The sequence below is a fragment of the Castanea sativa genome, chromosome 1 (genome assembly GCF_040712315.1).
Source record: "Castanea sativa cultivar Marrone di Chiusa Pesio chromosome 1, ASM4071231v1".
Classification (NCBI taxonomy): domain Eukaryota; kingdom Viridiplantae; phylum Streptophyta; class Magnoliopsida; order Fagales; family Fagaceae; genus Castanea; species Castanea sativa.
The window spans coordinates 67,611,169-67,628,262 of record NC_134013.1 but is presented as its reverse complement, the minus strand read 5'-3'; positions in this window follow the sequence as shown (position 1 = coordinate 67,628,262).

Genomic DNA, 17,094 nt, shown 5'->3' with positions numbered 1-17,094 from the left:
CAGAGACTTTACCAGTTGAGCTAACTAGAACCTACAGTTGTTTAAGTGTTGTACATTAAGTTTCCAGATCAATTTAAACACATGATTGCATTGATCAATAAATCACAAATAGTTTTATTTTTCAAGAACAATTAAATTCAATACAACTTTCTCAACCAAAAAAAAAATCAATACAACTATGTATTTAAATTTAATTAATAATCTAATAACCTAAAAAATTATACGTACAGTAATAATTTTTATACCTAAAAAATTATACGTACACTAATAATTTTTATACCATTCAATTAATGTTGTCAACATACATGAGCTCAGGAACGGACCCAGGTGGGGACCCAAGGGGGCTAGGACCCCCTTGGGTCCAAATTTTTTTTTTTTTTTTGTTAGTTATTATATATTTCATTTTTGTAGTTGGACCCCCCTTCCAAAACCTTAGGCTCTTCTCCTCAATAAGCCTAACTACCCTTACCTAATAACAACTATCCAACTCAAAAACTTAACAAAAACAATAAAAATATTCACAATAATGATTGTATTTTCGCAAAAAAAAAAAAAAACTATTTTACCACTAAAGAATCAAAAAATCATGTGTTATTGGAGAAGTTAAAGAAAAATTTTTTGCAACTACAATAAATTGTTATAAATACCAACTGATTGTAGTAAGTTATTAAAAATAAAATACAATATTGTATCAAGCCTATATTTCTTCCTTCAATTAAAAAACTCAAATTCTCTCACTTCCTTTATTATTTTAATGAGTTTTTTATATTATTTTAAATGAAGTGATAAAAAAAATAGAACATTTGATATTGAGTGTGGGGAATAAAAGGACCTAAGTAAGTATTTGGGCTTTGGGCTTTATTGATGGGCGCTAGTTCCTTTTAGACTAAAAGCCTCTAGAGCTACAGGTTGGCCCATAGGTTGAGAGTCCGAGGATTCGTCCGATGACAAATCTCTCATCGGAAAGACCCGTGAAGACCCTGGGATTCGCCAAAAAGATCAAGGCAGTGTTCTGGACGAACTGTTGGTTAAGAGGGGGATCTAAATACCCTTTAGACACTACGGAGTGAAAGAAATATCTTAGAAAAAGGCTGCTACCTCCACATTAAAGACCCTGCACCTACCTCCCTAGTCGCATTAATGGAGAAATGGCCCCTGAATAATGGAAGTCAGCCTTCTTGCTATCATTTGAAGACTTCCAGAGGGTGGTGGATGGGACAGGTGTCTAATAGGGTGATTTGCGTTACATGTGAATAAAGAGGAAAGAAGAAGAAGTATTTAAGGAGGGAAGAGAGTAAAGAAAAAGGTGGGTGGCTAGACAAATACTAAGAACTGTAACCTTTGAAAGAAAGAAAAGAGAAATAATACATAAATCGTCCTCGGCTTACGTCCGAGGAGGTTCATTTGCCTTATTCGTACGTTGTTTGCAAATACTGTAACATTCTAGCATGTTCATCAAGCTTCAAATATCACTAAACTAGATTGCGAGCCCACACTCTACAAATTTCATTGTTTAAGGCTTATTGGGCCTGAGCCTACGTGTGTTTTTGGGTCTAGGCGCAATTGTGCACTTACATTGAGTGTATTGTAAAGTGAGGTGGTAAAATAGATAAAGTAGTTTTTTAAAAAAACATTATTTTTATTTTGTTTTTGTTTTTGTCTTTGTTGGTAAATGATTACATCTTAATGTATATAGAAATAAAGATTTTATTTATAATTTTTTAATACTATATGGATGCCTATTTGAAAAAAAAATTTTCTTTATACTCTGGCCCCACTAGTTCAAAATTATGAGTCCGTCCTTGCATGAGCTGCACATGAAATAAGGACATCTTGTCATGATCTATTTTCCTCTTTTTATTTTTCCTTAACGCATGAAGCAATAAATTTATAAATATGAATTTTGTATGATAACTCTTTCTTGCTTTAATTTGTTTGAGAAAGTTGTATAATAACTCTTGATGTGTTTTATTATGATTTGTGTATAATAAAAATAATCATAAATAATCATAAAAAGATTGGTATTAATTTAATATGACTCTTCCGCATCAAAAATATTAAATTGTTCTTCTAAAAAAAAAGTCCCCTAATTATTAAAATGTATCATTGGTGGAAATAGTCTAAAAGTCCAAATTCCTTGGTGTGTGCGTGTGTGTGTATATTTAGTTTATGGTGTATTCTTGCCTCAGTAATAATCAATAATGTTAGTATTATACAATTTATCATAATTATCTTATATGTTAAATTGTAAGTAATAGTGGGTTTCAATTAGCTCAATTAGTAAAATCTCTTATAGTTGAATAAGAAATCTAGAATTTAATTCCTAATTAATATTTTAATTTGATGATAAAAAATTATTATTAGAAGCTGACGTTATAAAATGAAACTCTTTATTAAAAAAAAGTAATTAATATATATATATATATATATAAGAGCATCATCATCAGATGTTTCATAAAAAATGTCATTTTGACACATCAAAAGCCTACTTTATTATTTTACCACATCATTTTACAAAATCCTATTTATCAGATGTTTTATCCAAAATTCTATACATTAAAATAATATTTATTACACATTAAAATAATATATTATCTCCTCCCCATCATCATCAACAACAACAACAACATCAACGGCACAACCACCAGCCACCAATATCCGCTGCCGCAACAACACCGACAGCCACCATCGGCCACCACTCCCACAGCCCACCACCACCACTGCCACTGTCACCGCCCATAACCCACAACCCACCACCACCAGATCAACTGAACCACCACCTGCCGCCTACAATTTAAAAAACAAACACGATACCCATACCATCCCCACAGCTCACCATCACCCACAGCCCACCCATCATATCAGAATCCACCCATCACCACCACTACAACCCATCTCTACTGCAAACCAACCACCACAATTACTCACCAATATCATATCAACCCAAATTGCAGCCAAAAAAAAAACCCCACAACTAGAGAGAGGCAGAGTGAAAGGCGGACAGAGAGGAGAGGGAAGAGGGTGAGATCGGCCGTGATTGGAGAAGGTGAGACCGTGAGTGAGATCAGCGAGATCGAGCGTGGTTGAGCGATATTGACGGCGGCTGACGATATTGACAACGGCTAGGCGAGATCGACGGTGGTGGCTAGCTTCAAAGGGTGAGAGAGATTGAGAGGAATCGGTGAGAGGAATAGAGGTAAGAGAGAGGGAACCGGTGAGAGAGAAGAGAAAAAAAAAGTGATGAGAGAGGGGAGAGAAAAGAGAATAAAAAACTATTAAAATTTATACCATTTTTGTCTGTACCGTCTCATATTTGATACAATACTGTAGCCGTGTGACATATTTTTTGAGATTTGAAACATTTGATAAAACTTCATTTTTAATGTTTAATGTGTCAAATACGTCATATTATAGCATTTAACACATTTAATACACCTAATACAAATGCTCTAATTATTGAGTATTTGGGTAGCAATTGGCACTTCCTACGACAGTGGGTAGAGGTGGACCCTATAGTCACAGAGTCGCACCTAAGTGGTTGTCACTTGTGAGTAAAGTAAAGCTGGATTCTCGTTGCTGGGACCATGCAATTCAGTAGTAGTATAAAATATTGTAGGAACTGTGCCAGTTGCAATAAGGGTCAGTGGATGTGACTGTCATTTTTTTTTTTTTTATGGGAAATGTGACTGTCATTGATTGTCCCTACATTGCAGAAATTAAACCAAACAACAAGACTTGCATCAAAGCCATCTTCCATAAATTCTACCTGGGTAAAACTAAAAATCCCATGTTGGTGGACGGAGCACATTCTTCCATAAATCCTAGTCTCCTAGTCCTAGATGATAAAGCACTGGGAATCCACTCCATTCAATTATTGTACAGATTTCACTCAACGAGAAGTGTAGTAAATAGTAATTGCCATGAAAAGTGCAAGACATGCACATTATGGGTGTTTACCTATAATTTACCAATTATACAGTAAAATGCTTTTATTTTCAAATTATTTAGTAAAATATCCTATTTTTTAATTTGATTTTAATAAAATCAAATTCATATAAAACTTGATATTTTCAAAATCGAGTTGTATGCAAGGTTGACAAAATCAAGATCCTACGTAGGATCGTAAAATCCTACATATTTTCATATTTAAAACAAAAAATACATTCATAATGACTTTGTATGTTGAATAATCACGAAAATTGTGAATTTATCCATAAAAAAAAAAAAAAAATTTGCATTATCCGATGTAATTTGCATGTCATACATTGATACGTCTATACTAATGAAACAAATATATTTAAGTTTTGACATAATATATCTAAAAAATTCAATAAATGTTTAATTAGCAACCAAATACCAAAATATTTATCAACAATATGGAAATATTTTCCAAGTTCTAAGTTCCAAGTTCCAAATTTAAAATCCAAAATAAGTTATCAAATGGAAACTAGCTAACTAAAATATGAAATGCAAAAGCAAGATTAATAATAAGGTGAAGTGAACATTTAATTATTCTCATTATAAGATTCTTATTATCATTGTCCTAATCATCATCATCCATTTCATCATCTATGTAGACATTGTATATTTGTATACTAGAGCTACAAAAGAGATCAAGATACAACTTCATACTCAACTATTCAAGTTATACCACTCAGTAACAATTATAGAGCATGCTAAAACAAAATCAATCAATTAATATAAAAATACAAGCATACTAATAAAATTATATATAAGAAAAACATTTTAGTAATATTATAACACAAATTAGTATATTGATCAAACAAATTTAACAACATTATAACTTAAAATGTAGCAAAGCCAATATAAATTCGTCATTTAGAAATGATGAAGTATTCCTTCATTTTGATTACAAGTGTACTAAAAACTAGAAAATTTTTTGCTTAGATTAACATAATTTTATAAAAATAAAAAATAAAAAGCCATACCACCACAACATAGAATAATAAAAACCCTTAAAGTTTCATCAAAACCAAAAATGTATCCCTTAAAAGACTAAAAAAAAAAAAAACCAAAAACTGATGTTTTGGTAGGATCGGTAGAATCGGTGGGATGCCATACGATCTGACATACGATCCTACCATTTTTACGATCCTAGTGCAACTCTAAACGTTTTGGTAAGGTGGGATCGTAAAATCGTGCGATCTTACGATCCAGATCGCGATTTTGACAACCATGGTTGTATGTATATTTTCAAGTGAAACTCAACTCGACATTAGCAATGTCGAGTTTCACTTAAATTTTCAAAAAAATTTATGTGGCAAAATATGCATAAAACTCAATATTACTAATGTCATGTTCCACCTATAACTTGATTTTGTTAAAATCGAGTTTGAAAAACAAAGTTATTTTGCTAAATAGTTTCAAAACAGGAATATTTTGCTACATAGTTTGTAAATTAGGGACAAATACCCATGTTACCTTACTTGTCTATGCTTCCTCAGGAGAAAATTGATATTTGTCCCTAATTTACAAGCTATGCAGCAAAATACCCATGTTTTAAAACTATTTAGCAAAATGCTCATATTTTTGAAAATTTAAGTAAAACTCTATATTGCTAATGTCGAGTTCTACTTAAAAATATTCATATAACTTGATTTTATTAAAATCGAGTTTTACGCATAACACGATTTTGTTTAAATCGAGTTTAAAAAACAGGGATATTTTGCTAAATAATTTCAAATTAAGGGTATTTTGCTGCGTAATTTGTAAATTAAGGGCAAATGCCCATTTTCCCACTTTCTCAATGATTACAAAATTCTAGTTTTTGATGAAGATTAACTAAAGTTTTGACTAACATTTGGGTTATCTTCATTTGGGTCTTCTTCTTTTTTCTTTTTTTTTCCAAATTTTTATTTTGACTTTTTATGTTTGATTTTATTTTTATATTGGTCATTTACGTTTTAAATTTTTCATTTTTTTTAAAAAATGAATAAATAAACTGAACCAATATGAAAGACCAAAAATAAAAACAAAATCAAATATAAAGGTTCAAAATAATCTCAAACTTTTAGGGCTAAAAGTTTACTGTAGTCAAATTTGATTATGATTAATTTTTCTATGTGAATGTAATTTTGAATTTAATTAGTCTCCTTCCAACATATTTGTGGATGCAAATTTTTTTCTTCTTATCATGTGTCCAATGTTCTTAGGTTTCTTTTTTCTTTTTCTTTTTTTGGATTGAGGATCAATATTGCATGCTTTTCTATCAATTATGATAAAATTTATTTCAATAATTTTATGAACGTTAAGACTTAGTGTTCGTTTGAGAACAACTAAAACAACTTATTTAACTTTTTACTGAAAGTGTGCTAAAATATACTTGTACTTTAAAAAAATTTAGAAAAGTAAGAAAACGCATGAAAAAGTGTATATACAAACTATAAAAAATAAAAATAAAAACTAAAAATTGAGCTTATAGCAATAGACTTAACATTATTTAAGATACGACCAAAAGATGATTAAGGACTAGTTTCACCTTAAAAGTGTAACCCTACATGCGTGATAACAACTCATGTACCCAAAAAAACAATGTGTGATGCATGAGGTCTTTGTCTATTACAGCTCTTATATATTAAGAAAGTTGAGTAATCAACTCATCTTAACCCCACTCAAGCATTAGCAAACTATTGTTTATATAAAAATTACATGGGATCACGCAAATGTAAACCTACTTAATTGTTCATTGAAATTTGGCCTCAAAATAAGTTCTTAAACAGCTTGCCCTTGTTTAATAGGAAGCCTGTTTAGGGTTTTGTTTTTCATGTTGGAAACAATTTCAGAGAGAGCTAGCCTTAATTTGGCTTTGTTCGATTTGGGAATGGGAACCAAAGGGTGTGTTTGATTTTTTCTTTTATATGTTGGCACAAAAATGGTTGGATTTTCCACATTATGGGCCATACTTGAGCATGTGCTTCAGCTCGGACGGGACAAAACAGGCTTCAAATCCGGTGTTAGATAGCTGAGCTTAAATAGACTTGTGCATAATTCTATGAATATACTATTCTGAACTCGGACCCAAAAAAAAAGAAGGAGAAGGAAGAAACAAGATTACCAATGGCTATACTTTAACCCAAATGAGTTTAGGTTTCTTGCCTGTTTGGTTGGTTAGTTTGAGTAATGTTGTTTGGGTGTTTTTGATATACATGTGGGTGAAAAAGTATATTGAAATATGTGTAAAGTTGTTTAAAATGTGAAAATATTGGCTAGAACTAACCAACCAAACTGACCCTTAATGCTTCGTTGACTTGATAATTCTCTCCTCGTACCAAAGCTGATCTATGATATGTTCACATAATTGGGCTGGAGGGTCAAAATTCCATGCTTCTCTAATTTTTCCTGAAAAGGTTTCAGGAAAAGGGGATAGCTTGTAACAAATATATTTCAAAAATAAGATATGAAGGCACGTAATGTATTTTTTTTTATAAAAAATTTGTATTCTATTTACATATTTATTTATTTAATATTACTAACTATATTTTTATTATTAATATCCTATTAAGGCATTTGATTAATATTTAATAGTTTTGCTCATTTATATATAATAAATAGGAATTTGACTTCCATTGCCCTATTTTATCTAAAAGATTGGAAAATAAACTCATCTCAAACTTGATCGAACTATAATGTTTACAAAAATTAATGCATACAACGAAATATAATACTTATGTTGTTATCTTCCAGGTTCAGAGGAAACAAAATCATAAGATACTTGTATGGATGAAAAACCAAAGCCCAATAGTTGATTGGGCTTGGATCGAGGCCTACTACAATTAATTTGTAGAGATGGATATGTAGAATAACACTTGGGCCTCCTAACTAATGAATTATAACAAAGAAACGAATAGAGACAGAAAGACTAACCTAAACAAGGTTAATCAAGGACAAAAGAGTAGATTTATCATTCCTCAAAATGGTCGAGGAGCCCTTTTACAAAGTGTTATTCTCTCTCTAATTTGTAAGTTTTGATCCCTGTTCGTTGGGAATCTTCCCCCTTTCTATAGTGATCATCTTGACCCTCCCACATTAAGGATAGTTGATCTCCCTTAAAATACTTGTCTCGTCTTCCCTTTGGAGGATGTGCTAAGTAAAATACAGGCTGTATTGGCACTATCCAGGTGTCATTCAATCATTAATGTGGCTGACATGGTTATTGCAATGCATTCAATGTGAAAGTGCCAGATGCTTCTTTGAAAGCTTCCCTTCCCTCTTATCCACGCTTGTCACTGTAGCCTCCCTCGGTTCCTACATTCTAGTTTTGTGTGGTCTTCATCTTGTCTTCTTCAGGTGGTCCTCACTTGAGGGTCCTCCTTAGGCTATCTAGCTCCTCGACCACGAATAACTTCTTCTAAGTTATCTCGGCTCACTTGAATCAAGTTGACTATCAATTAGACCTACATACTCCTCGGACTTGGCCCAACAAAGGCTAGCACTCTTGGACTCCCCCACAATACTAATAACAAATACCAACTTCAAAATTTGTAGTCCTCAAGTAAAAATTTTACTATCATTTCTTCTTAGGAATAATCTAAAATGTAAACTGCAAGACTTCAAAGAAAAAGTCCCATGTTTGAATAGTTCAGATTATAAATATCTCTCTTTTCGCAAAAAATTGGAACTCATCAAATACGTCTTGTCTGTTTTCATGTTGCATTGTTGCCCAGTTATATTTGTGCTAAGTTGCTAACACTCAAAATAAGATGAATCTCTTTCTATTTAAACTTCTCATTGTAAAGCATTACCATTAAAAAAACTACTTACTACACCATCACTCGAATTATTTGTCCAATGACTAACATTCCTCCACCAATTCAATATCATTCTTGTAATTAACCCAAAACGAACAAGACTTTCTCTAAAGTCTAAGTGTGTGTTTGGCAAAAATAAAAAATTAACTTATTTTACTATTCAGCTTACTTTTGCTACTATTGATGGGCTCCACTACACTTTTTGATACTATTCATGAGTCCCGCTGTACTATTTCAGCTAATTTTTACCTTTATCTACAATACTTTCAGCAAAATATTTTTAATTTTAGCAAAATAGGCGAATCACTTATGACAATATTACGAATATTGCTAGATGCATAAGTTCTCCTTTGTGACAATATTATCCTTTTTCTGTATATTAAGCTAACTCAATGATTTGGAGAGATACACAAAACCAAGGTAGCCACAAAAATTGAGATTATAAAAATATTATTGAGGTGTCCAAGGAACTTTTTGACCAGCAATAAAATGGCAAAAGTTATAACATGCTATTTCTACCAAGTTTTTTTTTTTTTTTGCCAAATGTGTCCAACATGAGATAATCATGTCCAAAATTTCAAGACAAAATAATTTAAAAAGTCTTCTTTATTTGTTTTTCTTATATATAATTAATTATAAAAAGTCTTCTTTATGAACAAATTACTGCAACATGAACCTCCAAAATCCATGACAAAAGAGTTATTGAAGTGTGCTTTGTGAACAAATTATTGTAACAAGAACGTCATTGACCGTAATGAATGATTCAGTCCTCAACATTAGTCTAATGCAGTACAATGGCATTATGTTTTGTTGTAAAGGCAGATAGTAGCAGCATTACAATTATAACTACTGTCACAATGCATGCAACAGGTCAAAGTGTGACAAAAATTTTATAATTAAAGCTTGACACATAACATCACTTTGTGGATATTATTAGGGTAAGGACACAAACAAATTAATTATCAAGGTAGAAGTTTGATGTTTTCCTTCACAATTTAACAATGTTGAGTACTAACATGCAAAGAAAGTAGGCATCAATTACCATCAGAAATAGCAATAATCTTATTCTCCCGCACTTTGCATAAAGGTCCAAAAGGGCATTATTAACATGCAAGTTTACACTCAAAACCAATTTTCAATATATAAACATGGGCCCTCCTACCCAATGCCAAAGCTCCAACCTCAGCACAAGTAGACAACAAACTTACCATGGTGAACCCATATGGCTGGACACCCTCCAAAACCCATTTCCCTGAAAAGTGTAAGAGCCTCACTGGGCATCCCATTAAGAGCAAACCCATTAATCACAGAATTCCAAGCCGAAAGATCTCTATCAACCATTCAATCAAGCATCTTGTGTGTACAATCGGCATGTCCATAAGCAGCATACATATGAACCAATGAGTTCAGAACAAATACCAACGACTCAAACCCATTCCTGATAGAAATAGAATGTATCTTTTCACCCTCTTTAACAGCAGTCAACTTGGCTACAGCCTTTAAAAGAAAAGGGTATGTCTGTGTGTGTCACGGGGTCAAATTTTCTTTTAAATTTTCTACCTGTGATGACACTAAGTTCCTCCCTTAGTCTTAGCCAATACACCACTCACACACACTGCAGGAACACTCAAAACAGGATTATTAAGGGAATTCACACACACACACAGCACACATAGTATTTACAGGGCACCAACCCTAACCTTTATTGCTCAATATTCAAGTACAAAAGAAGCCTGGAGAATACACACAAAATTCTTTAAGGCAAATATACTCTTTGTTGTTGACAACCCCAACAGCCTAGGCTATATGCACAGAAATAACTGTCACAACAATTACTGCCAAGTAACTGCCCTCTGTCTAGGACTTGCTGCTGCATGTGGTCTGACTTAGGACACCTCCAACTGATGTTGTCTTGGCCTGCTCTCCATGTTTCCAGCCCCTACACAGCAAGTCTGAACATCCAGCAAGCTAGGAACTGCTTAATAACTGCTGCTGCACACTCAGCACATGCTAGCCCATCACTCAGCACATCATGAGGCATTTGCCCATGCTCTAACAGCCTACACATAATTATCCCATCACGTTTTAAAAGCTTGGTCCCTACCCAAGCCCTTCTCATCAGCATCACAGCCCACATAGCATGTCCATATGCAGCCCATCAAGCAATTGCTACCAGCCCACTCACACAAGTCCATGCACTCTGCTAGCACCAACTAGCCCAATGCCTTGCATAGCCTAATATCATCACAATAGCCCAGTACTGCCTTGCACACAAGCCACCAAGCCCACACACAAAGCAACCTAGCCAAACCACCATGCCATGAACCATCACCTAGGGTCAGCACCACCTACTACTGCCCATCATCACCGAACCATCTTTGCCCACCATGGCTCACCACTACCATGGCCTTGGGGGCATCATGTGGAGCAAAGTGCCTCTACATGCTGCCCCTCATCATGCTCATCAATCTGAATCCAGCAGGGAGATCAGGTTTGTCCCCCTCAAAGAGCACTTAGGAGCTTTACTACATAGGTATGAGGAGCCATTGGTGTCTTGAGAAAACATTGAGCCAAGTGGTTGGCCTGATGTTGTCCAAACACTCCAATTCCTCGTGCCATCATCAGCAACTTGCAAAGCTTCTAACAAACCACCCCCACCAGAAGAAGTTGATGTCCTCATCGATAGGGTATCCTTATATGCCTTCACCTCTTTCTCAAATTGCCACAATGTACATGCTTTCTCCCAACTTGCCTCTGATTCAGTAGCCCCTTTCCACTTCACCAAGTAGTATCATATTTCCTTCCTTTTGATAACCTGTCACCTTTTTGTCGAGAATTCTATCAACTTCTCTATCAAACTGAACCATAACAGTAGGCGGGCCACGCCTTGCCTCATTCCTTGTAGGATCCTTTGCATCCCCATGATAAGGCTTCAAGACGCTCACATGTATTGTTGGGTGAATCTACAATCTTTCTGGCAGCTTCAGCTTGTAAGCCACAGTACCAACTCTCTTTACAACCTCGAATGGACCATCATATTTAGGAACTAAACCTCGATGAATTGCTTCACTTCTAAACTTCCTCCAAATTTGTGGAGTCAATTTCAACAGCACTTTGTCCCCAACCTAGAACTCTAGAGGCCTTCTCCCTTTGTCAGCATACTTCTTCATTCTCCTCTGTGCTTTCAACAAGCTGTCATGTGTCTCCTGCATCAGTTCTTGCTTGTTGATTGCAAATCTATATGCTGTAGGACATCTACCCCCTGAACGCTGCTTAGCAATCTCATGAGGTGTGAGAGGTTGTTACCCCATAGCCAACTCAAAGGGACTCATCCCAATTGATGAAGACTTATGTAGATTGTAGGCAAACTGTGCAAAATCCAACAAATCTAACCAATTCTTCTGGTTGGCAATCACATAATGCCTTAAGTAGTCCTCCAATACAGCATTGAGTCTTTTTGTTTGCCCATTTGTTTGTGGGTGATTTGCAGTAATGAACTTCAACTCTAAACCCATAAAACCATATAGAACAGTATAAATCCACCAGTAAATCTAGAGTCTTTGTCACTTACAATGTCTTCAGGCAACCCAAAGTATTTCACCACATTTTTATAGAACAATTCAGCAGCTACCTCTGCTGTACATGTGCTCGGTGCAACCATAAAAACAGCATACTTTGAGAATCTATCAACCACCACAAATACTGAACCCATCCCCTAAACTTTTGGCAAACCAGTAATAAAATCCATTAAAATAGAAACCCATGGACTTTCTGGTATGAGAAGAGGCTATAGTAGACCTGCTTCCTTTTGAGTCAAACCCTTGTCTTGATAGCAAACTAACAAGTCTTCACATACAACTCAATATCCAAATACATCTTAGGCCAATAGTAAGAACGGGATAGCAATGCATACATTCTATTCTTACCCGGATGTCCTACTCACTATGGATCATGAGTTTCCTTTAGCAACTCTCTTCGAATCTTCCCACTTGGAACAAACAACTTACCACCCTTGGCATACAACAACCCATCCTCAAGCCAATAACGCCTCATTAGGCCTATAGCCACATCCTGCACCAGCTTCCTGATGAGGTAATCTGAGGAGGGGTGTCTCCTCAACTAAGCGAAGTAAGGATCAGATGGTACATCATGTTGTCCAGAATGATCTTCTAGGAGGTCTTGTTGATGAAGATATGTTTCATGGGGGCACAAAGCGCAGGAACAGTTATGAAATATCTAAGAGAAAGCTGCTACCACCGCATTAAATGCTCTGTATTCAAATCTCTGGCCTCATTAATGAGAAAGTGATATTTGAACAGTGATTTTCAGCCTTACAGCTATTACCTAAAGACTTTAAGAAAGTGCTGATGGGACAAGTATCAACGTGAGCAGTCTAGACCTACACGTGGAGAGCGAAAATGAGAGGAAAAAGGAAGTATAAGATAGAAGAAGGTCCCGGAGAATGGGGATCGAAGGAAGGAAGGAGGGAGGAAAAGACAACATTGTAGACTCAAGAACAACATCTGTAATTTGTCCTTAAGAGAGTGAAATATAAGAATCAACCTCCTCGACTTAAGTTTGAGGACAGTTTTCACTATAAAAAATTATTCCAGCTTCCTCCTATTGCAATTTTAGCTTAACGTTATTGTTAACTAAACTCATTAAAACCTAGATTTCTAACGCACTCTCTACAAATTCATTGTATTAAGCTTTTTGGGCCTATCCCCTTCCCATTTGTGGGCTTAGGTGCAAATCGTGTCTCTACAATACTGACTTAGGAAATTAACTTTTGTTTGAAAAATTCACATTACAAGATTTTTGTAATTTCCTATGGCAGAATTATAGCTATAAATTGATTTTCTCATGCTCAACCTTTACCACTTATTTAATATCTCGTTTTCCATAGGGTACTTTGAATAGCTCGTTTTATTCAATATCTTTTTTTCCATATGTTTTTTCAAACGGCAACATTATACTATGGAACAATGCTCATTTTTTCTTTGAGCCTTAGTTTCAAGCCTTTAACCCATAAGCTAATCAAAAGAGCCACTGCTTTGCTACTCTCATGGGTTGCCCGTTGCCCTCACCGAATAAAAGTTATATAATAGAAATGGATTTTACTGTCCCATCCCATTGTAGACATCAAAATCTTCATTATTAAATTGCAAGCGTTCGATTGATCAAGTCAATTTTCATGTGGCAATGTGTCAATGGCGGGAAGTCAACAAATTTTAATTCAATGGGATCAAGCTAGATGTCAAGTCTTTGAGTTGTCCGACTCATTGTGATTTGTGAGAGACCATGACCTCAATCTACCAGGTTTTATATTGGGTCAAACCCACAGGAATGAGTGAGATCATGATTTTGTCCCTCAAATAGTGGGAAGTTCACTTGATATGTTTTGACCCCTTGATTAAGGATTTCAGTTTTACAATAAAGTCACCACTTATTTTATTAATAAGAAAAAAATAAGAAAACTAAAAATTGATTTGAAAATTTAAATTTCATTGAATAATTTGATATTTTAAATTTGACAAAAATTACAAGAACTTGGTCCTATATACAATCTAAAAAAGTACGTAGCTTTTAGTTCTAGTTACATTCCATCAAAATGTAGAAATACATAAACAAAGCACTATCTAGAACCTAGCTAGATTAAGGATTGGGGACTAGGTTACATGGTGAAAAGGTATGAGGCACCCATATGAGAGTTATGCAAACAGTAGACAAGCTGAACTTCTTTCCTTCATTATTCTCATAAGTTAAGGTTTAGTATCCAAAATAAGCACAAAAATGTGAACTGCAAAAAGGGATCTGCTGGCTGCCCTAAGCTATTGTTTTAGCAAATATCTAATAGGTGAGTCTTTACTTTATAGTCCATTATGCTTTCAAATGGGAGCAGACATTGAAAATTTTAAGTGCTCTTAGTTGGTAGTAATAGCACTGGAGTAGCCAAAACATCTACAAATCATGATAACAAAATGCCATACGTTTCTCAGTAATTTTCTCTTGGTAGTGATTATTCACATTTGGGTAGTGATGACTCTCTCACAGGGCAAGCCCTTCAACTAGGTCAATTAAGCCATGGTTTAAAACCCCCAATGGAAGAGGGCCCCAAAATTTTGAAAAAGAAGTAGTAGAAATTTAAAAAAAAAATTAGTTTTAGATAAAACTTCAAAAAATCTTATAAATCTTTGTGACCAAAGAACAAAAAATCTAGAACATCCTTCTATATATTGGTACCTAAAAAATTTTTTGGTCTAAACAAAATCAATTATCGCAAAAATATCATCCTCAATCTCTAAAGAAAGAAGAATTGAGAAGAAAGAAGACGAAGACAAAGTTGAGAGTCTGAAGAATTGAGAAGAAAGAAGCATCATAAACTTACTAAACTGTAAAGAAGTAATAAATAAATAAATAAATATATATATATATATATATATAAGAGAATAAATGCAATGGAAAAGTTGAGGAGTAGAGGTGGCCATGTTGGTGGGAGCTTGGGAATGGAAAAAATGATTTGAAATGAAGGTTCTAGGAAGGTAGTTTTATTTACCAAATTTGTTCTTTTAAAAATCTATTTTTTACATATATAATTAAAATATTATATTAATTAATCTATGTAATTTATCTATTATAGTAAAAAGTAGGCGTAAATGCACTTATAGTCCTTACATTTTGACCCGATTTTTATTTTGGTCCCTACATTTTATTTTTACCACTTTTAGTCCCTAAACCAATTAACGCGTCTCATTTTAGTCATTTCCGTTGATCAACCGACGGAAAAGGTTGACGTGGCTGACGGTGGAATAAAAAATATATATAATTACATACAATAATTAATTAAATTAAAAACAAACATTAAAATAAATAAAAAAAATTCATTAGTTCTTGGGAAGAACATGACTGTTCATGTTCTTCCCTAAACATGTTTGATTGCCCAGAAATTTAAAAGGTCACATTAGAATCTAATTTTAAAAAAAATTAATTTATCAAATTAAAAAAAAAAAAAACAGCAGAATTAAAATTCAAAAAATTCATAGATTTAGTTCTGAGTTCATCTTCAACAATAACACAATGAACACAAACCCAGATTTAAATATAACAACAAACACCCAAACATAACATATCTAAGTTTCTTTTTCTTCTTTATTTTTCTTCTTTCCCAGATCTTTCTCTCAATTTCTCCGCCTCCCTTTCTTTCTTTAGTCTTCTTTCTTTCTTCCTCTTTTTCTTCTCTTATCTCCAACAAAATCTACTCCCACAAGTTCTTGTTCGACTTCGGCTTGAACCCGCGTCTCAGCTCTCGTCTTGAACCCACATCTTGGCTCGCCTTGACTTCGACTTCATGGTCCTCGTCCCCATCTAGGTCTTGGTCTTGGTCTTCAGAAGGAGAAACCCCCATCTAGGCTAAAGTCTCGATAGCCAAAAGAAACACAGAACTTTTGAAGCTGTGCATTTTGAGCCATCGCCTTTCTATCTATCTTCCCGATTTCAAAGCTCCTCCGATTCTCTCTTTCTCTTTCATTCAGTTTCTCGTTGTGTCGCTCGCCGCCGGTAAGGCCTTCGATACCTATGAATTTCTCAAAGGTGAAGCTTTGAAAAAAAAAGCCAAAAAAAAAGGATCTAAATCGCCACCAACGCAAGAGCCATGGTGACGAAGGTTTAGGAAGTTAAGCCTGGCAAAAAGCTGAGGGTATTTGAAGAACAAGAACCATGTTGTGGTTGTTGATTTTATGGGTAAAAGTGTTGGTTTTGGAGGTGGATCTGGGTTTGGATCTGGTGGATCTGAGATGGGGTTAGTTGGTTTAGCCCAATTGAATCCAGTTGCTTGAAACCTATAAGGTTTTGAGTCAAGAACTCGTCTGAAAACATGTGGATCATCGAGGTGGAGCAACCATCTGAGCATGGAGAAGAGGGCTGGGTTTGGGTTGGGACTGAGGGAGAATTCGGTCTTGAATGGTTGACTGTTGTTGTTGTTGTAGTTTTTTTTTTTTTAATTTCTGGGTTTGTGTTCTTTGATCTGGATTTGTGTTCTTGTTCAAGCAATCTGAGATCTCAATTAATGTGATTTTTTTCTAATTTTTTTTTAGTTAAAATTAATAAATTAATTTTTTTTAATTTAAATGCTGACGTGACAATTTTTTAATGTCAAAATATATTTTTTAATTACTATTTTACTGTGTCGTCAGCCACGTTAGCATTTTCTGTTAGTTGACCGATAGAAAGGACTAAAATGAGACGCGCTAATTGGTTTAGGGACTAAAAGTGGTAAAAATAAAATGTAGGGACCAAAATAGAAATCGAGTCAAAATATAGAGACTAA